The sequence below is a fragment of the Protopterus annectens genome, chromosome 17.part0, assembly GCF_019279795.1.
Source record: "Protopterus annectens isolate FY-2018-M chromosome 17.part0, PAN1.0, whole genome shotgun sequence".
Lineage (NCBI taxonomy): Eukaryota > Metazoa > Chordata > Ceratodontiformes > Protopteridae > Protopterus > Protopterus annectens.
In genome coordinates this window covers 59,417,606-59,440,062 of record NC_056751.1, presented here as the reverse complement: position 1 = coordinate 59,440,062, position 22,457 = coordinate 59,417,606, and the positions used below count along the sequence as shown (strand labels likewise).

General features: G+C 43.2%; 1 protein-coding gene across 1 annotated transcript in view; it reads left to right on the top strand.

Annotated features, from left to right (window-relative positions):
• Positions 1-22,457, top strand: part of GTF2E2 (general transcription factor IIE subunit 2) — a gene marked incomplete at its 5' end in the record, with an annotated part of 1,036,543 nt that overhangs the window by 682,478 nt on the left and 331,608 nt on the right. The gene's annotated exons all lie outside the window — the stretch shown is intronic.

Here is a 22,457-nt window from a genome sequence, read left to right as displayed (position 1 = left end):
AGTCAATTTACAAAAGTCAAGGCTGATACCATCCCAAACAAGGACATTCTTGAGCGCGGAATTGGACACAGTAAAACAAATGGCATTCCTAACTGCAGAAAAACAAAAAGAACTCCCTCTTTACTTCTTGGCACTAACAAAACAGAACAAGCTAACAGCAAGAAAAGTTCTACAGGCCTTGGGCTTCATGGCATCCTGCATAATCTTGGTTCCACATGCCAGACTACATATGAGAAAACTACGGTGGTACCTAAAGAATTTATGGTCCCAACACAGGCACAGCCTAGAAGCAGAAATTCCTCTAATCCCATGCCTAAAACAGAAGTTCCTATGGTGGGCTCAAGCATGCCAGTCAAATCCAGGCCTACCCTTTCACAACTATCAAGCAAGCCAAACCATCACAACAGACGCCTCAGACCTAGGATGGGGGGCTCACATGCTGGACAAATGCGTACAAGGATTGTGGACACAGGACCAGCTCCATTTGCACATCAACCTAAAAGAAATGCTGGCAGTAAAGCTGGCAATCCAAAAATTCAGACCATTCCTCAAAGCAGGACATTTGATGATAAGGACAGACAACACCACAGTCATGTGGTACATCAACAAACAGGGAGGCACTCATTCATACCCCTATGCAGAATGACTTTGGACCTTTGGAACCTGGCGCTCAGCTACAACATCCAGTTACAGGCAATATTCGTACCAGGAAAGGAGAATACTCTAGCAGACATGTTAAGCAGAACCACCTCGGATGCTCACGAATGGATGCTACACCCGGACATCTTCAAGGCCATCTCAAAGAAATGGGGAATGCCACAGATAGATCTATTCGCTTCCCCTCTCAATCACCAGCTCAAAAAATTCTGCACAAGGACATTCCACCCACTTGCATGGGAAGTGGACTCGCTCTCCTTCAGCTGGAAAGGTCTGACAGCATATGCATTCCCACCTCTTCCCTTGATACACAAGGTATTACTAAAAATCAAGGAGGAACGTCCAAGGATAACCCTGATAGCTCCAAACTGGCCAAGACAACACTGGTACTCCTTGCTGAGGAGCATGTCTCGGGACAAAATGTGGCCAATACCCCTGATGCCTTTGTTAACCCAGAACAACTACAGCATCATGCATCCAAACCTAAAAACTTTGCAACTGACTGCATGGAACATCACATAGCAGCAACTAATCCAGAGCTTTCCCAAAGGGTTAAAGACATTATCCTTGAAGCCCGCAGACCTTCAACAAGAAGGAACTATGCAGGAAAATGGAAAAGGTTTGTCATTTGGAGTGCTGAAAGAGGAAAAGATGTGTCCAATATAAACATTGCTAACATTCTGGAGTATTTGGCAGAGCTTCTACATACAGGCCTGTCCTATTCCTCCATCAAGATACATGCATCAGCTATTTCAGCAGAATACAGCTTTGATCCACCTGTCTTTTCACATCCTTTACTCAGGCAGTTCCTCAGAGGGATCAAGAATGTAAAACCTCCTAGGAAACCAACATTGCCAGCTTGGGATTTGAACTTTGTGCTGGAAAAGTTGACACACGCACCTTTTGAACCAGCAGCAACAGCAGACCTGCAGCATCTATCGTGGAAAACTGCTTTCCTACTGGCAATAACCTCAGCAAGAAGGGTTTCTGAACTTCAGGCCCTAATGGCAGTACAACCCTTCCTAATCTTCCACCAAGATAGAGTGTCCATGAGGACTAATCCTACATTTATGCCTAAGGTGGTATCCAGAGTGTCTTTAAACCAGGCAATCCACCTACCTACCTTCTTCCCAAACCCACAAAACAGAGGGAAAGAATGCTGCATACCTTGGATGTACATAGACAGCTACGCTACTACCTGGACAGAACAAAAGTAACAGAAAAACTGACCAGCTGTTTGTAGCCTATGCAACAGGAAGGGAAGGAAAAGCGATTTCCAAACAGACAATCTCCAAATGGATAGGAAATTGCATACGATTCTGTTACTCCTTTCATGGAAAACCAATTCCACAGAACATAAGGCCTCATTCTACAAGGGCAACAGCCATTACCACAGCCTTCTTACGAGGAGTGGCAACCAAGGACATTATTGAGGCGGCTACTTGGACCTCCGTGCATACATTTGCCAAGCATTATAATTTACCTCTGTATTCCAGATCCCGAGCGGGGTTTGCCACTGCTGTACTGCAAGGGATCCTAACCACACCATAATCTATTCTTCCTCCTCCCCTAGTTGGCTATGGTATTCTACCCAGTTGTTATGACTGCAGATGCATCCATGAAGGACATAGTACAGTTTTGTACCTACCATAAATGTAGATGTCCGAACTGGATAGCATCTGCAGTCAGGATTACCCTCCCTCCTTCCCCTCTGTGGTACTCCTAGGGTATTTACCCTCCTAATAGCTAGCTGGCGGGGGGGTGTCTCTTATGGTGTATTTGTTTGTATATATGTACATACATGCTTATTTTTTGCGTTTGCCTTCTATCTTTTTGGAAACATTGGCATTTACCCAAAATTTAGCCTTCCAAGAGGGCAACTGGCATCTGGGGCAAGAAACACTGAGGAAAATGGCGTCGACTGATGCCTTTATACCCGAAGACCAACAGAGATGACGTCGGGTGAAGTGCGACATCAGCCGAAGCCGGACCCGGACTTTGGAATCCGGCCGACCGAAGGGCTGCCTGACGACAGGACAACCCAGTTGTTATGACTGCAGATGCTATCCAGTTCGGACATCTACATTTATGGTAGGTACAAAACTGTACTTTCTTCCTTCTGGGACGATTACAATTCAGTCAGAAAATATGTCTGTAGTCTGGTGTGTCAGTAAACAAGAAGGAACCAGGTCTTACCCCCTATGTCGAGAGGCCATGAGAGTTTGGCAGTGGGTGATAGCTTCCATCTGCTTTCTGATAGCAATGGATATCTGGGAGATTCCAGCGTGAGTGCGACAAGCTGAGCAGATGTATTCTCCTGCCTCATGAGTGGTCCCTCAACCGCAGCACAATGGCAAAAATTTTCAGTCGCAGGGGCCAGCCTTGCTACGACTTATTCGCCTCTCCTTCAAATTACAAATGCATCAGCTATTTCGCCCTAATTCCCCTACAGGGGGAGTCCTCGAGGGACACTCTGATCCACAGTTGGCCCACGGGATTTCTGTACACCTTATCCCCCCCATTCAACTGATTCCCCAATTTTTGAAGAAAGCACTTAGGTTGAAAAGCATAGTGATCCTCATAGCCCCATATTGGCCTCGACAAGTATGGTTTCCCTTCCTCTGGCTTCACCTATTATGCTGACTGTGGATTCTGGATCCTTCTCTGGATCCTTCTCCAGACCTGATCTCTCACCCCCAAGGGTTGAGTCATCCGAACCTGACCAGTCTCAAGCTGACAGCTTGGTTTCTCCACTTCTGCTAATCGCCAGGCAGGATAACCTTTCCTCTCCAGTATGTGATATTGTTCTGGCCTCACACAAACCATCCACCAGAAAGCTCTGTCTAGACAAATGGAAGATATTCTCTATTTGGTCTAAGAAGAGAAAATTAATCCATATTCCATTCCAGTTACTGTAGTCTTTCACTATTTGCCAAAATTTTTCAAAAGTGGAGATGCAGTCTCTACCATACGAGTTCATCTAGCTGCTGTTTCAAACTTTCATAATGGTTTTGGAAACTCTCCCCTGATTACTCACTGGTTATGCAAAACCTTTCTAAAAGGAGTGTCTCATATCAGACCCCCAATCAAACAGCCTATTGAACCATGGAACCTCACTTTAGTTCTTCAGTCATTGACTCAAACCCCCTTCGAGCCTGCAGCGAAGTATGACATGAAATTCTTATCATGGAAGTCTCTTTTTCTGGTTGCTATCACGACAGCTAGATGCATTTCAGAGCTCCATGCTCTATACATTAACCGGCCCTATCTTATTTTTCACAAGGACAGAGTATCACTCCGGACGAACCCCATCTTTCCTCCCAAAGTAATTTCGGATTTCTCCATTAATCAAACTATTGACCTTCCAGTATTTTTCCCAAATGTTACTAACAAAAGGGGAATACTGTCTGCATTCATTGGATGTACATAGACGATTGAGATTTTATCTGGACAGGACTAAGACAAATGTCTAAATCAGACCAACTATTCATTTCCTTTTCTGGCTCTAAAATGGGTAATTCCATTTCTAAAGTGACCTGTTTTAAATGGCTTAGAAATTGCATACTTTACATTTACCATCATGAGAAAAAGCTTATACCACAGAATATCAAAGCTCACACTACCAGGTCAATGGCAATTTCTGTAACCTTCCATTCTAGAGCCTCCATGGACGACATCTGTGCAGCAGCAACATGGGCTTCTCCTCGTACATTTATTGCTCATTACAAGTTGGATCTGATCTCCAAGGAAAAAGCGTCCTTTGGCTCTATGGTGCTCAGGAATATTCTTCCATGAGGGCCACCCAAGGAACAAAAGGTAGCAGGGGACTCATCAGTGATGAATGGGATGAAGATTAACAACATCAGATAAAGAAGTTATGTCTTACCATAACGTTTCATCTGTGTTATTGATCTTCATCTATTCATCACATCCCACCCTCCGTCCCGCTCCAAGGCTCCTGGGAGATACTTTAGGTCCAAGTGCTGAGTTAGGGCACTTGTGCAGAAACAGCCTCTGCTTTACTGATAAAGGGAAAACTCTATCTGAGGTAACAAAGAGAAGGGTACTATGGGTAAAAGCTTAGCTCGAGAGGTTTTGGCTGGCGCGAGCTTGATATAAGGCTGGCTCGGTTCCGATGATGGAACCGACTTCCCATCAGTGATGAATGGATGAAGATCAACAACACAGATGAAGCGTTATGGTAAGACATAACTTCTTTTTTTTAAGAGACTGGAGGTGGGATAGAAGACTGTGCAGTTTGTGAAATGGCTTTTATCATCTACATCCTCCCCCTACCATCACTGTCTAGAGTTATGGCAAGAATTACCCTACCAAGACATGGATTTACTGTTGCAGCCAAGGCAAGGGTAAGCTAGTGAAAGGCAATGAGGGCCAGTACAAAAAAGGAAGCTGGCTAGACCAGATAGGATAGCCTTTAGGGTCTCAGCTCCCTACCTCACAGGGGGACCAGCCATGACTGCAGACAAACTTTTCCCTCTCTCTCTCTCTAAGCCAACCCCTCAAACCCAAGATTAGGAAGCAGTTTGGTGCATTTCTCAAGGAACTGGAAAGCATCATCAAGGACAGGTACTGTAGATTGTATAGGTGATAACCTTGTGCAACAGACTTTGTTTCCAAACAAAATCAAAGATGGCAGGCATGCCTCAAGTTTCAAAAGGCAATAAAGATCTTGTACTTTTCATCTTGGAAGACCTTCTAAAGTAAGGTCTGAGTGAGATTAGTCCTAGTGTCCAGGAATGAGAGGCCTTGGGAAGCTCGATTTGGACCGCTTATGGTTGAATTAGTTTCTAAAGGTCCCAAAATTCAAACTGCTAGCATTGCATGCCTTTTTTGTCCTCCTGTATTCTGAAGCTCTGATGATCACCCTTGCCTTCAATTATGCCTGCTTGCATATTCCCATTCACATGAACCACAGATGTCCTTCATGGATGCATCTGCAGTCATAACAACTGGGTTGTCCTGTCGTCAGGCAGCCCTTCAGTCGGCCGGATTCCAAAGTCCGGGTCCGGCTTCGGCTGATGTCGCACTTCACCCGACGTCATCTCTGTTGGTCTTCGGGTATAAAGGCATCAGCCGACGCCATTTTCCTCAGTCTTTCTTGCGCGTGGCCAAGCAGAAGCTGTTCGCAAGTGCCGGTCGGTCGGATCCAGAGATTACTTCTACCGAATACTACTTCGAAGACATCTAAAGCTAAGTACCCCGTTGGAGACTCTTTCTTGCCTCAGCCGATGTCAGAAAAAGTTAATAATTGTTTAACCTGTGGGAAACAAATACCTCATAAAGATTTCCACTCTTATTGTCTGCCTTGTTTAGGCCCAGCCCACGACGTAGCAGCCTGTTCGGCCTGTGCTTCTTTCAACCGACGAACGCTTAGGCATCGGTCGGAGTTTGCTGAACAGTTTTTCGGTTCTGTTTTTGCGTACATTATGCCGTCGGATCCTCCGACTACCCAATCTGCCAAAAAACGCAAAGATAAAGACCGACACTCGCGGTCCGCGGTTTCGGCTGAAACCATGGTTAAGCAAACCGCGAGTGTCTCGGTTTCGGCCGAAACCGAGAAAACTGATCCAAGTACAGCTGAATCTATTTCTACAACTGAGGCCCCGGCTACCATTCTTGAATCGGCCTCAGAAATTATACCCACTACGGTGGTTGCCACTGACTTATCAGACACCATTTGGATGTCTCTACCCCAGCACGTGGTGCTGCTAGGCCTCCAGCAGCCATGTCCATTAAGGCCTTCGCCAGGGCTAAAGCAGCCAAGATTACTAAAACAGTGCCTGTTAAACCCCCTTCAACCAGGCCCTCCTCTAGTTCTCAAATGCTTACTCTGGCAGAAGATTTAATTTCATTAATTAGAGGATCTCAATCTCACCCAGACAGGGCCTCTCAGCCCCCAGAGAAGAGACCTAGGGCAGAGCCCCCTGAGCCAGTGTCATCTGATGATTCAGCCGATGAATCAGACATAACTGACCAGCCAGAGGCTCCTTTCTCTAATTTTGAAGACTCTGATGCTGAAGAATCCATTCCAGCTGCTTCCCACCAGAAGAATTTTCCTTTGGGGAAACCTTACATGCCATGCGAGAGCAGTTCCAATGGCAGCAACAGGATTTTTCAGACTCCAGAAAAGACTTAGGACTTTTCTGCACCTTCCACAACACAGGCCCTTAGCTATACCTCCTGTTCTCTCTGTGGTGGATGATGCTTTCAATGATGTCTGCTCCGCTCCAGATTCTTTACCTCCAGCCCCTGCCAAACCAGACAGATTTTACAGGGTGCCAGACACTCATCACCACCTTTACAAGGCCCCTCTTGCAGACCCGAAACTATATCCCAGGGTCCCAAGGCAGTAGCGACCATAGCTAAAAACCCTATTCCTTCTGAAAGGGAAGCAAGGTCATTAGACAGATGGGGCAAAAGGTCTACACTTCAGCTACTCTCTCAGCTAGCGCTTTAAACTGTCAGTTTCACATGATACAATACCAAGAGTTTATGCTTGATCAGTTAACTAAAAAGCTAACCACTGATGAATCTCTTGATAAGAAAAATGTATTAGAAATGGTAAATAACATACAACAGGTTAGTAACCATTCCTTAAAATGTGGCTATGATGCACTGGAGGCTTCATTTAGATCAGCCATGACTGGCACAGTGATAAGAAGGCATGCATGGCTAAAGGAACAAGCTTTACCGGATCATGTTAAAGCAAAGTTACTAGATGCTCTTATGGATAAGACAAGTTTGTTTGGTACACCTGCCCAGCAGGTTATGAAGAAAATGGAAGAAAAGGCAAAATCCGTTCAAACGGTAAAAGATTTCTTGCAGGTTCAACCCCCAAGGTTTAGCAGGAACTGGCCTGCCAAAAATTGGTCCTTTCCTGACTCCACAAGATCTCAAAGGGGCAGAAACAGACGTTCCAGAGGCAGAAACCAATCCAGAGGAGGTGCCTACAGAGGACGACAGTGGCAAGGTAACAACAGAGGCACAGACACAACCACTGCCACTACATCAACACAACCACAGTGACTTAATCCTAAATCCGCCTACCAGGGAACAAATAGCAGCTCCTCTAGGCGGAAAGTTAACCTTATTTTCAAAAAACTGGCACTATATAACAAAAGACAAGTGGATTTTACAAACCATAGATCAAGGATACCGGTTCCACTTCCACACTTTACCAATCAAAAGAGGAATGCCAAATCTACCTCCAAATCAAAAAACAGAGGCTCTACAACAGATAATGCAGTTAGCAAACATGAGAGCAGTGGAAAAAGTGCCAACTGCAGAGCAAGGAAAGGGGTTCTACTCAAGACTTTTCCTAGTTCCAAGAAAGGAAAAAAGTTGGAGACCAATTCTCGACCTATCCGCCTTAAATACATACATCATTGTCCCAAAATTCAAAATGCTGACCCTACAGCAACTTCTTCCCATGCTGGGCAAGGAGTGTTGGCTGGTAACTCTAGATCTCAAGGAGGCATACCTGCACGTCCCCATTCGACCAATCTGCAGAAGATACCTCAGATTTCTTGCAGGATCAGAGCACTATCAATTCTCAGCATTGCCCTTTGGCTTATCTACTGCCCAGAGTATTCACAAAATGCCTGGCATCAGTAATTGCCCATTGCAGACTACAGGGAATACAAATTTACCCATACCTGGACGACTGCCTGCTACAAGGGGACAACAAAAGCAAGCTGACAACAGATTTACAAAGGGTCATTTACTTGCTACAAGCACTGGGATACACAGTCAATCTACAAAAGTCAAGGCTGATACCATCCCAAACAAGGACTTTCTTGGGCGCGGAATTGGACACAGTAAAACAAATGGCATTCCTAACTGCAGAAAAACAAAAAGAACTCCCTCTTTACTTCTTGGCACTAACAAAGCTGAACAAGTTAACAGCAAGAAAAGTACTGCAGGCCTTGGGCTTCATGGCATCATGCATAATCCTGGTCCCTCTTGCCAGACTACATATGAGGAAACTACAGTGGTACCTAAAGAATTTATGGTCCCAACACAGTCACAGACTAGAAACAGAAATCCCACTAATTCCATGCTTAAAACAGGAGTTCCTATGGTGGGCTCAGGCATGCCAGACAAACCCAGGCCTACCTTTTCGCAGATGTCAAGCAAGCCAGACCATCACAACAGACGCTTCAGACCTAGGATGGGGGGCCCACATGCTGGACAAATGCGTGCAAGGATTGTGGACACAGGATCAACTTCACCTGCACATCAACCTAAAAGAAATGCTGGCAGTAAAACTGGCAATCCAAAGGTTCAGACCATTTCTCAAAGAGGGCCAGTTGATGATAAGGACAGACAACACCACAGTCATGTGGTACATCAACAAGCAAGGAGGCACTCATTCATACCCCCTATGCAGAATGACTTTGGAGCTGTGGAACCTGGCACTCAGCTACAACATCCAGTTACAGGCAATTTTTGTACCGGGAAAAGAAAATATTCTAGCAGACATATTAAGCAGAACCACATCGGATGCCCACGAATGGAAACTGCACCGGGACATTTTCAAGACCATCTCAAACAAATGGGGAATGCCTCAGATAGATCTATTTGCATCACCTCTCAATCACCAGCTCAAAAAATTCTGCACAAGGGCATTACACCCACTGGCATGGAAAGTGGATTCGCTCTCCTTCAGCTGGAAAGGCCTGACAGCATATGCATTTCCACCTCTTCCCTTGATACACAAAGTTTTACTAAAAATCAAGGAAGAACGTCCAAGGATAATCCTGATAGCTCCAAACTGGCCAAGACAACACTGGTACCCACTGCTGAGGAGCATGTCTCAGAACAATATGTGGCCAATACCCCTGATGCCTCTGATGCTAACTCAGAACAACTACAGCATCATACATCCAAACCTAAAAACGTTGCAACTGACTGCATGGAACATCACATAGCAACAGCTAACCCAGAACTTTCCCAAAGAGTTAAAGACATTATTCTTGAAGCACGCAGACCTTCAACAAGAAGGAACTATGCTGGAAAATGGAAAAGGTTTGTTATTTGGAGTACTGAAAGAGGAAAAGATGTGTCAAACATTGATATGCCTAACATTCTAGAGTATCTGGCCGAACTTCTTCATTCAGGCTTGTCCTACTCCTCCATCAAGATACATGCATCAGCTATTTCAGCAGAATACAGCTTTGATCCACCTGTTTTTTCGCACCCTTTGCTCAGGCAGTTCCTCAGAGGAATCAAGAATGTAAAACCTCCAAGGAAACAACCTTTGCCAGCTTGGGTCTTAAACTTTGTGCTAGAAAAGTTGACACTATCACCCTTTGAACCAGCAGCAACAGCAGACCTACAACACCTGTCATGGAAAACTGCTTTCCTACTGGCAATTACTTCAGCAAGGAGGGTTTCAGAGCTACAGGCCTTAATGGCAGTGCAACCCTTCCTAATCTTCCACCAAGATAGAGTGTCCATGAGGACTAATCCTACATTTATGCCTAAGGTGGTATCCAGAGTGTCTTTAAACCAGGCAATCCACCTACCTACCTTCTTTCCCAACCCACAAAACAGAGGGGAAAGAATACTGCATACCTTGGATGTACATAGACAGCTACGCTACTACTTGGACAGAACAAAAATAGCAGAAAGACTGACCAACTTTTCGTAGCCTATGCAACAGGAAGGGAAGGAAAAGCTATTTCCAAACAGACAATCTCCAAATGGATAGGAAATTGCATACGATTCTGTTACTCCTTCCATGGAAAACCAATTCCACAGAACATAAGACCTCATTCTACAAGGGCAACAGCCACTACCACAGCCTTCTTACGAGGAGTGGCAACCAAAGACATTATTGAGGCGGCTACTTGGACCTCCGTGCATACATTTGCCAAGCATTATAACTTACCTCTATATTCCAGATCCCGAGCAGGGTTTGCCACTGCTGTACTGCAAGGGATCCTAAACACACCATAATCTAGTTTTATCCTCCTCCCTAGTTGGCTATGGTATTCTACCCAGTTGTTATGACTGCAGATGCATCCATGAAGGACATAGTACAGTTTTGTACCTACCATAAATGTAGATGTCCGAATTGGATAGCATCTGCAGTCAGGATTACCCTCCCTCCTTCCCCTCTGTGGTACTCCTAGGGTATTTTACCCTCCTAATAGCTAGCTGGTGGGGGGGAGTCTTTTATGGTGTATTTGTTTGTATATATGTACATACATGCTTATTTTTGTGTTTACCTCTATCTTTTTGAAAACATTGGCATCTATCCAAATTTTAGCCTCCAAGAGGGCTACTGGCATCTGGGGCAAGAAACACTGAGGAAAATGGCATCGGCTGATGCCTTTATACCCGAAGACCAACAGAGATGACGTCGGGTGAAGTGCGACATCAGCCGAAGCCGGACCCGGACTTTGGAATCCGGCCGACTGAAGGGCTGCCTGACGACAGGACAACCCAGTTGTTATGACTGCAGATGCTATCCAATTCGGACATCTACATTTATGGTAGGTACAAAACTGTACTATGCTTTATTAGATTCAAGGCAGGAGACTCCCAGTTTACTACCTTTCATCTTGGTTGGCTACTGCTGCCATGGTGTTTACAGAGTGCCTGGCTCCAATAGTTGTGTACAGTAGAGCCAGTGGCATTCCCATCTGCCACTAATCCAAATGACGGTCTGATTTAGGCTCAGGTTCAGCAGAAAGTGGAAAAGGCTATGCAATTCACAATGAACTGCTTCCAGACCTTGTGGGTTTCATTCTCCCTCCTCAAAGTCAAACCTAAAATTGTCCAAAAGAATTATTTTCCAGGGAACTTCAGTAGATTTTAGCAGCCAGAAGGCCTTTTACCCTTTGGAAATCCTGGAGTTCTTAACAGTATACTTTCAAGTCATGCTTAAAAAGACTTTAGTTACTGTCCTGGAATTCTTGAGGGTAATAGGTTACATGGCTTCCACATTCTTAATGGTACCTCTTGCAAGGCTAAGCGAGTTCAGGAACACCTGAAGTTAGCATAACCAGATCTTGGAAGAAATATTTCCTTTGTGGTTCTCCAAGCAAGTCAGACGAAGCCAAGGTGTTGTTTGAAGCCAAACCCACTGAATTGGACACTGAGTACGGGTGGCACAGACCTGACCTGGGGAACTCATTCAGAGGAACTCAGGGGTCAGTCTAGGAAGAATGGGACCACTGACAGAGAAAAAAAAATACCAGTAAAAAAGAAAAGATGGCTGTGTTTCAAGCACTCGAAAACTTAAAACGTATATGGAGAAAAAAATGTATTGCAATTGTTTTGCAGACAACAAAAATCATGATAAATAAGCATGGGGGAAAGTAACGTGGCCTTACTCATCATGCAGGCTGACAAAGTAGCGTGGAAATTTTACAATCTCATGACCCAAAACGCAGCCCGCATCCCATCCCAACTAAGCTTACTGGTGGACCACCTTTGCAAGTTACCAGCAGACCCCCTATGAATTGATGTAGCACAAGGGATGTATTCCTTCAGTTAGTTGATAAGTGTGGTGTCACAGAAACAAAAATGTTTGCTTCTTCACAGGAACACATGTCAAAGTAGAACACCACAAAAAGAAGCTAGGGCAGTGGATGTCTTCTCCTTCAAATGGGGGTAAGTTGGTTTCTGTATGCATTTTCTCTAATCCCCCTTCTACCTGGGTGAAGTAGAAGGTAAGGGAAGAGGGGGAGCTAATGATATTGCTTGTTAGCACCCTTCTGTTACCTTACTTGTAGAGATGGCCAGAATAAAGCTCATTAGACTTCCTAAGCAATTGGACCTCATCACACAATGCAAAGGGGACCTTATCAGCCCAACCTGAAGACTCTATAGTTTATGGTATGACCATTACAACCCTTCTTCCCTTTAGGCATAGGTTTAGATGGGACATGCTGAAAATCATGAGAGGCTAAGTCGCCTGCTACTAGTAACTCTTATGTGGATAAATGGAAAAGCTTTTTCTGTGTGTTGCCAGAAGAGGTATGAAGACCCCTTTTCAGCCTCTGTCTTTTAATTCTACAGTACCTGTTTGAGCCATTCTGTAGAGGGCTTGGGATGCCTTAGAGAAGGAGCATCCTTCAGCCATCTCAGTCTGTATCCCTATATTTCCCCCTTTGGCAAACCAGCAACTTTTATAAGTTAGTCTGTTAAAGGAATTCTTCTGTTAAGACTGCCTAGGAAAATTACTCTTCCATTGGACCTGAACACTTTGTGCTTCTAAGGTTTTACACTACTTCTCTTTAAACCAGCTGGATGTGCACCCCTGAAGTTTCTGTATTGAACAGTTGCCATTCTGCTTGTCATCACATCGTTTAGGAAAATTTCTGAACTGAAGGCCTTAATGTTCAGAGAGAGGTTTTTAGTGTTTCACAAAGATAGTGACATCCTATGATGCAGTTCTCCTTTTGCGCCCAAGTTGGTGACATAGTTCTCTCTTAATTACATGCTACAGTTGCCTGTTTTTCCAAAAGCACCAGGAGAATGGCGAGAGGGAATTTTACACTCTCTCTGTGTATAAACAACAGATCGTGGTATTTCCCCTGGCTGCTGTCCGTTTCGCGGTCCCAGCATCTCTGACCTCGTACCCTGCTCTCCAACTTGCTGAACCTGCTCTACTCTCCAGAATCTACCCACCTGTTGAGGAAGGACCCCTTCCAAACACCAGCAGTCTCATCATACTGCCTTCTTTTCTCTGTCTCCTCACACCAAAGGAAGCAAGAAATACCCTGCTCTCCAACTTGCTGAACCTGCTCTACTCTCCAGAATCTACCCACCTGTTGAGGAAGGACCCCTTCCAAACACCAGCAGTCTCATCATACTGCCTTCTTTTCTCTGTCTCCTCACACCAAAGGAAGCAAGAAATACCCTGCTCTCCAACTTGCTGAACCTGTTCTACTCTCCAGAATCTACCCACCTGTTGAGGAAGGACCCCTTCCAAACACCAGCAATCTCATCATACTGCCTTCTTTTCTCTGTCTCCTCACACCAAAGGAAGCAAGAAATACCCTGCTCTCCAACTTGCTGAACCTGCTCTACTCTCCAGAATCTACCCACCTGTTGAGGAAGGACCCCTTCCAAACGCCAGCAGTCTCATCATACTGCCTTCTTTTCTCTGTCTCCTCACACCAAAGGAAGCAAGAAATACCCTGCTCTCCAACTTGCTGAACCTGCTCTACTCTCCAGAATCTACCCACGTGTTGAGGAAGGACCCCTTCCAAACACCAGCAGTCTCATCATACTGCCTTCTTTTCTCTGTCTCCTCACACCAAAGGAAGCAAGAAAGTACGTGGTGTCCTGAAACCTATTCGTTAAGATCATATTTGTAATTACTGCTTCTGAGGTTATAGAGCATGCCGCCAACCTAAACAGCCAGCAGCCTTTACCCACTATCTATCCTTGAAGACCTCCTACAATTTTTTTTCACCTCCATCATTGTAACCCCCCTTCTTTCTACCTTTAGTATTTCCTTCCTTAGTCCTAGACCAACTAGCTCCCATATAGAATTGCCTTACATAGACTCCCTCTCAAATACTTCACCCTGGAGTTTTAAATGTCAACACCTACCTATCCTCCCACACTTCACTACCATTGTAGTACTTATCCCTGTACTTACCCTCACCTAACTTACCTTCAGTAGTCAGCGCTTGGCTGATTGTTTTTTCTTGAATTACTCCTTCACTTGTCTCTACCCGCTCCGTTCGCCCTGTGGGCTCACTCCGCTCCCCTACCCTACCCCCAATTCCCACACACCCCCACTACATCTAGATTTATTTTTAACCCCATACCACCTGACCACTCCACACAGCCAATCATCTTCACTCCTCTTACCTCCCATATCACCTGACCACTCCCAGACTCCAATTATCTCCTCTCCTCCCACCTCCCATATCACCTGACCACTCCCAAAATCCAATTATCTTCTTTCCTCCCAAACACAACACCTATCTTTTCTCTCATCTAATTAAAATTATCAACCAAACACAATGACACATACCATGCTCTCCTTTCTTATATGCCTCCTATCTACTCTCACAGCCCTAACCTACACAACGTCCCCACACTCATATATTTCATTGCCCCAAACCTCCTACCATACAACACAACCCTTCACACCAACAAAAGACCACAAGAGCTTCCCCATATCCCCCTTTCTACTAGAAATTAACAAAATAGTACTCATACTCAACAAGTGCTGTTTAACATCTTTCACAAGAAAGATACCAAACAAACTTTACGTAGATATGCTACAAGCAATCAGACGTCATATACTATTAAAAAAATACCTCCTTACCTCTGGTGACATTCACCCGAATCCAGGACCAATCAACATCATACCCCCAAACAAACATACAACAGACCTACTCATCATAAACCTTAACACTCGCAGTATATCTAACAAAATTACTCATGTACACGCATTCATAACCCACTACTCCCCTGATATACTAACCATAATAGAGACCTGGTTAAATCCCAGCACTAAGAATGAAGAAATTCTCCATCCAGGATATAACATCATTAGGCTAGATAGAATAGGTAAGAAGGGAGTGGGAGTTGCAATTATCTACAAAAATACACTTACTATACAACCCCTGCCAACCCCACCACCAAAATTTGACAATGCTGAAATCTTAGGAATTATGCTACAACTTAACAATAAAAAGAGTATCAATATTCTCAGTACTTATATCCCTCCAGGCAATAACATTATTAAAATTGAAGAAATTCTGCAATGGACAAAAGACAACCTACCACAAGAGACTATTCTGTTAGGAGACCTAAACACTGATTGGCTAGCCTGCACCTCTAATAACCCCACTTGCCACATCAACCTCTATGGTTTCTCTCAACTTATTCTAGAACCTACAAGAATAGATAAGAAGTCCCAAAAAAAATCCATATTAGACTGGACATTAGTGAACTACCCAGAACAAAACTATCACACAGGTTGTCTACCAGACAGCCTTAGTGACCATCTCCCAACATTCCTCCTACGCAGACGTACCAACATACACAAACCTACTGTCTTTAGACAAGTTAGAAATGATCGCAAAGTTAATCCTCTACATCTTAACACTGCATTAAATAACTGCAACTGGGAACCTCTACATATCCTGAACTTAGACCTAGCAGTTGACTACTTTAATAATACTTTCATTAAGGTCCTTGACCATATAGCACCCATAAGAACTATTAGAGCTAAAGTCCACTCAGCTCCTTGGCTTACTAACACCACTAGAGCCTTATTAAAATCTAGAGATAAGGCATGGAAAACCTGGAAGAAAGACAACACTAGTCTTTCTAAACAAAACTATCAACATCTTAGAAACCAGGCTAAACAGCAAACTAAGTTAGACAAACAAAACTACTACCTAAATATCCAAAACAAATACTCCAACAGCCCACAAAAATTCTGGCATGCAATTAACTCCCTACTAAAACCAGGAAAAAACACCACACCCTCTCCCACCACAACCTCCACAGACACAACTACCGAAATAGCCTCAAAATTCAACCAATATTTTACCAAATCCATTAACTCATTATCCACTCAACTAGCCAAAAATAACTACACACCCATGCCTACAGCACCAAACAACTCTGCTCCTCTTACCTTCTCACCTATCCCAACCTCTACAATAAAGAAACATCTCTTAAAACTTAAACCCACTACCCTCGCAGCAGATGGGCTACCAGCACATTTCCTAAAAATGGCAGCCAACTCCATAGCCTACCCAGTCTCAATCCTTATCAACCGCTCTATACAGGAGTCATATATCCCTCATCTGTGGAAAGTCTCCTATATCATTCCCCTTCATAAGGGAGGCACCTCCTATGATTTCTCAAATTATCGACCCATTGCTATTCTGTCACCTTTGTCAAAGATACTAGAAAAATGCATACACTCACAAGTCATGCACTTCCTAAACATAAACAATCTCCTCTCTCCCACACAACATGGCTTTCAACCTCACCATAGTACAACCACTGCCCTCCTCTCCTTCACAGACCTAGTTAACCAACACAGGAATAACAACAGATTCGTATCAGCCATATTCCTTGACCTTTCCAAAGCATTTGATATGGTCTCTCACTCCATACTAATAGATACCCTCACCTCCCTAGCCTTCACCCCAAACACTATTGCTTGGTTTAAAAGCTACCTATCAGAATGACAACAAGCTGTCCAGTGGCAAGGAGCTTTATCATCTCTGCTCCCAACCACCATTGGTGTACCCCAAGGCTCCATACTAGGACCTCTTCTCTTCTCAATATTTACCAATAACCTATACAAAAGTAGCCTGCATGCCTCACTAATCCAATATGCAGATGATTCCACCCTTATATGCTCAGCTCCATCCCTGACCTCCCTACAGGACCTAACCCAAGAGTCCTTCACCTCAGTAGAAAGATGGATAACTAACATACAACTTATCCTAAATCCTAACAAAACCAAACTACTACTTTTTACCCCAAACAAATCAAAAACAACTCCAGTCTTCTTCTCCATCTCCTCCGCCAATGGTACTATCATCTCTCCCTCTCCTCACACCAAGCTCCTTGGCATCGAAATAGACAACAACCTCCACTTCAACATCCACATCTCTCAAACTATAAAAAAGATGCACAAAAAGATGGGTTCCTTATACAGGCAAAATAACTTTCTAACTAATCAAGCTAAAGTCACCCTAGCTCAAACCCATCTCCTATCTACACTACTATATGCAGCCCCAATTCTCACTCACATTAGGAAATCTGACCTAGACAAACTTGAGTCCTGTTATAACAGAATTGCCAAGTTTGCCAAAAACACCCCATTTGGAACCCATCACTGCATACCTCTCAGACAACTTCAATGGCTCGAACTGCCACAGCTGCTACTATATCACCAACTTGTTCTATCATATAACATCCTAAAACAACCCGATAAAATTCCTGCATTAAGGCATCTACTGACCCGCCACACTCCAAATCGTCCACTCCGCTCAGCCAACAAGTCACTCCTCACTACTACCTCAGCAAATAATGCAGCAGGAAAATCTCTGTTTTCACACACTATAGCCAAAACTTGGAATAATCTCCCCCCATCTGTGACTTCTGCAGCTAGCACCACTCTATTCAAAAACTCACTTAAGGCCCATCTCACAAGTTCTTGGCTCTGTCCATGTATCACATAGACCACAATCTGTTACCTTTACAACCAACTTCTGTCTGCCTTTTCATGCCCCAATAAATATATTTCCTCAAAATATTTTACATGGAAAACATGTACCTAATAAAATCTGACTATGCTCTTTGCTAACTAAATGTATATATGTAAATTGCTTTTTTTTACTGCAAATGTCTACTCTTTTGACTTCCGTCTAGAAATTTCTTGTTCAATAGATACTATTGCCTACATATGGTATTATATGTTTATTTACTGTAATATGTTATCCTAATTAAACTGGAGCTTTTCTCCCCGGGCCTCCACTGTAAACGGACCTTGTCCAGTCGGACCATCCCGGTAAACAAAATTAAAATAAAATAAAAATAAAATAAATAAATAAATAAGTAAATAAAATAATGTTATTTACACGAAATATCAGTGATTCAGATTAAACTTTAGTGTTCTTTTTAGCTAATAGAGAGAGAGGGCGAGAAGACTATTGAGTAGGCAGTTTTTGAATGCCTGCCTCATTGCGTATCCTTTCATCATAGGTAGAAATTGTAAGGGCGTATTAAATTCCACAGTATCCTGGGCACAACTGCACATTTCTTAGAATGGTCAGTACCGGGCCATCTAGGAGACTTCCACCAGATTTACAGTACATTTGCCACAACCACCGTACAAGGTTTTTTGGAGCCTATGGTCAACTAACTCAATCACCTCCCATATAATGTATACTCACATAAAAGAGTATATGTTGTTAAAATATTAACTATCATACAGAGATGTGTGTGCGTGTGTAAGTTTTATCCAGAAGTGAAACTGTCGGACCACAGACAATGCGCATGCACTGTATTGTAGAGCTGTTGCTGGCCTGTACATAAGTGCATTACACTTCATATGTTGCTTAAAAATTGCCACCACAAACACAAAACATTTCATGAAAAGAAAACAAAAACAAAAATATTTACATAACCACTATATACACACTACTTCCTACTGCCTATATATTACTCCTACCAAACCACTAAAATATTTACCTTATGTACACTACAAATGTCCTAAAATAAAAACAGTACTACCAACAACAGTCAAAAAAAAAAAACAGCTTCACAGGCCCAAAAGGAGCTCCACTTCATGATGGTCATCAACTGTAGTCATATGACCATAAGTTACAGCTTTGATTTGGGGGAGGGCTTTGCTCCTCGTAACCCCTTAATGAGGGCTCACTCCCATACACCCATTTACTTATAGATGCTAACTCCAGGGTCACATGACTGCAACCAAAGGGAAACCCCTCAGTTTATGCTGTAGTCTACACTATGCACCTTAATTATAGCAGAAATCAACAGATGTGTGTGCATGTGTGCTTGCTTGCATAAGACTAATGCCAGAGATGTTAGGGTCACTCTGGAAATAACACTTTCATGGGTTGTTAAGCATTCTCCCCTTATTCTGAAATGCACTGTGGTGTCAAATCTTTCCAAATCATCTTTGCCACCCTTTGAGGTTGAGAAGTATCCCCAGGCTGCTTTTTGTAGCTAGCAGTTATCACTTCATGTTGATTAGAGGCGTATTTGGTTCTTCTTGTTGTTCCGTCCTGTGATCCCCTGCATTTTTGGGAGGTCAGAACTTACAAATTTCCTGTCAGAAATTTGTTTTTTGTTTCTGACCTAGGCCCATCTCTCAAGTAAACATTGGCATGTTTCTTCATCAAGTATGCCTATGAAAGGAAAATTCCTCTGGCAGACCAGCACACTAAGTACCTTTGACTGTCTTGTCATGAGTTCAGCAAAGCAGTTCTTAAGAGTAGAAGGAAGCATTTAAAACTTTATCTGACTGAACAGTCTTTGTCTGCCCCCTCCACCCCATCCCGCAGGATTCTAGTGAGCTATCTTGGCTCTTTTACTTCCTATTCTAAGTATCTTTTTTTTTCATCTGCAAGACCAGGAGGCATCTTCTCTCTCAGACACACACAGACACACACACACTTTCCTCTTGCTCACTTTCTGGCACCACATAGCTCTCCAGCTTCTGCCTGTGCTTCCACACCTGTCCAGTCCCCAGATTCCCCAGTTGCTGTGTCTGGTTACCTTTGTGACCCATTGTCAAGTGGACACCCTGTCTCCTTATGAAGTGGACTTTGATAATAACTCTGTTTTAGTCCCAGGAGCAGGAGATCCCTTAGAGAGTTGCATGTGTGGAGCCAAGAACCATTATCTTTATGGGTGCCGGACAAAGTCCATGCTTTAGGGACTGGCTAGTGCTGACATCAGAGATGTCATCACCACCCACTTTAATCTAAACTGATGACCTTTGAGGCTCCAAGTCTCCATTGGAGGGTGCACAGGCATTGAGCTTTCCCAAACCCTTACCCCAGAATAGGAGAGCTGGCTGTTGGCTGCTTTATCCTGTCCCACATGTTAGTCCTACTGATGACTTGAGACTGTTCCTTAGCTCAGGTCAGCAGTAGCACAAGTAGACACTATGCTTCTGTGCCATCAAACTGACTTCTTCCATACATTCTTCTCTTTCTATGGCTAGTCAGGCCTGTCCTGCTGAAATAATTAACCTTGTTTTAAAAAAATTGCAGTAAAACTACTGTTTTTTTTAACAGCAAATGACTACTACCTGGAGTAGGAGTTGTGCAGTCCTACTGACAGAGATGCTTTCATTTACTAAGTGTAGGCCATCTGTGTCCCATCACCTGCCATTCGTGTCATTAACTACAACAGGCTGACAGAGGCCATGCTGATGGTTAGGGTAGGTGGATCTGATGCACTATCCTCAGCATTGTGTGAGCTTCAAGAACTGTATTCTGGTCTTTTCTGCACAGCCTCTTTGCCCCTATGCTGTTGTTGCTGGTTCCTTTGTTTCTCACTGATGTTGATCACAAGGTTGCTGCCACTTAACCACATTGGTGTTGATGCTGACATTGGGTCCAGCCTTGATGTCATATAGTACTTTATTGATACCTTCCAAGTCAAAGGGTAAAAAAGTCACAGAGACAAACCTTTTAGTTAAAAACTAGTTGTTACCTTAAGCCTTGTGTAGCGGAGGCCTGTTGGATATATACAAATGACTCCTTAAGTACATATCACTGTTTCAGCCACATGGCTTCTGAATGCCCATGGCCTTTTCCTTTTCATTTGATGTCTTTACTGGTGCTTTTAGGCCAGTAAAGCCAAACACCACTAGCTGTAGACATATTGCATCTTGCCCATTTTCTGAGCATATCAGAACAGCCTGAGTGGATTATTTAGCCATACTTTAAAGAGAAATATGCCATGTCTGCAGCCTACTGTGTCCATCAGGACTAGGTAGAAAATACTGTTACTATATGTAAGGTCTTCTGACTTGATGTCTTATTTTTTTTTTTTTTTTTTTTACAGTTGACAATGTTATCTGAAATGATCAGCTTAGACACTCCATTCCCATTGTCTCTGTGGTGATTCAGCTTTATGGAATGTCTGAACCTTGATGTAATGTAACTTTCATTGTGCAGCAAGAAGATATATGGAGGGGAGAGTTTTGTATTTTTTTGTTAGTTTTTGTCTTTAATTACAGCTTTGTCAATTCATTTAATTTAAATTTATTTATTTAATTAATTAAAAATTGTTAACCGAGTGAGTTAACTGATCCAAGGACACATTTCAGCCATGAACCAGGCCATATAAGCAAGGGCAACAAAGTGGAGTTTTATGCAGTACAGAATGTAGAAATTATACTAACAGAAAAAATCGTAACATGCAAATAGTGAATGGCACAGTCAAGGAAAGCTGGTTCTAACAAATAACAAGCTTAACAATAAACAGAGTATGTAAAGCACAGAATATGGACTGTAAGTAAATAGTAAAAATAAAATATTGTGTACAGAGAGTGAGTGTAGTCAAGCAAAATTAGTACAAAAGACTGCAAGCATTGTGTCAGATTCATTGGTGAGTTCAGAGTAAGATCTGACTATAGGATAAAGACTAGGAATGGCTTAAGAAGCAACCAAGAATTAAGCAGTGAAACATGAAGAAGAGTACAACATCTCTAAAGCTAAACTAAATTAGAAGGCCTGAACTTGAATATAAACATAAATTCACCTACAGAAGAAGTAATGATTATCCTGCCGGTAATGAAGAAAGCTGGCAATAGTACAAAACTGTAGCTGAGCTTACTGTAGGCAGTGTCAGAGTGGTAAAGGAGTATACATTTCATAAATATGCTCCCCATGAGGAGGCTCGCCAACACATTTTAATATAGTTCCCAAGAGCGAAAAGTTAGAAAAGCCGAAGTATACTCTGGGTAATTGGGTATTATGTACTAGGATTTAGGCTTGTATACCTGTGTTAGTACTCAATATTAGTGCTAAAAATCAAATAGAAAGGAACGTGTGTGTGTGTGTGTGTGTGTGTGTGTGTGTGTGTGTGTGTGTGTGTGTGTGTGTGTGTGTGTGTGCGCGCGTGTGTGTGTGCGTGTGTGGTTCTCTGTTCTGTAGCTACACAGCAAGGTTACTTTTTTCTTAAATCGTAAATTGATTTTAATTTATGAGAATCCCTTGCCTTGATGACTTGCATGAGAGAGTTCTGTGTAAAAAAATAGTATTTTTCCATACCATATGGTGAAGTGCTGC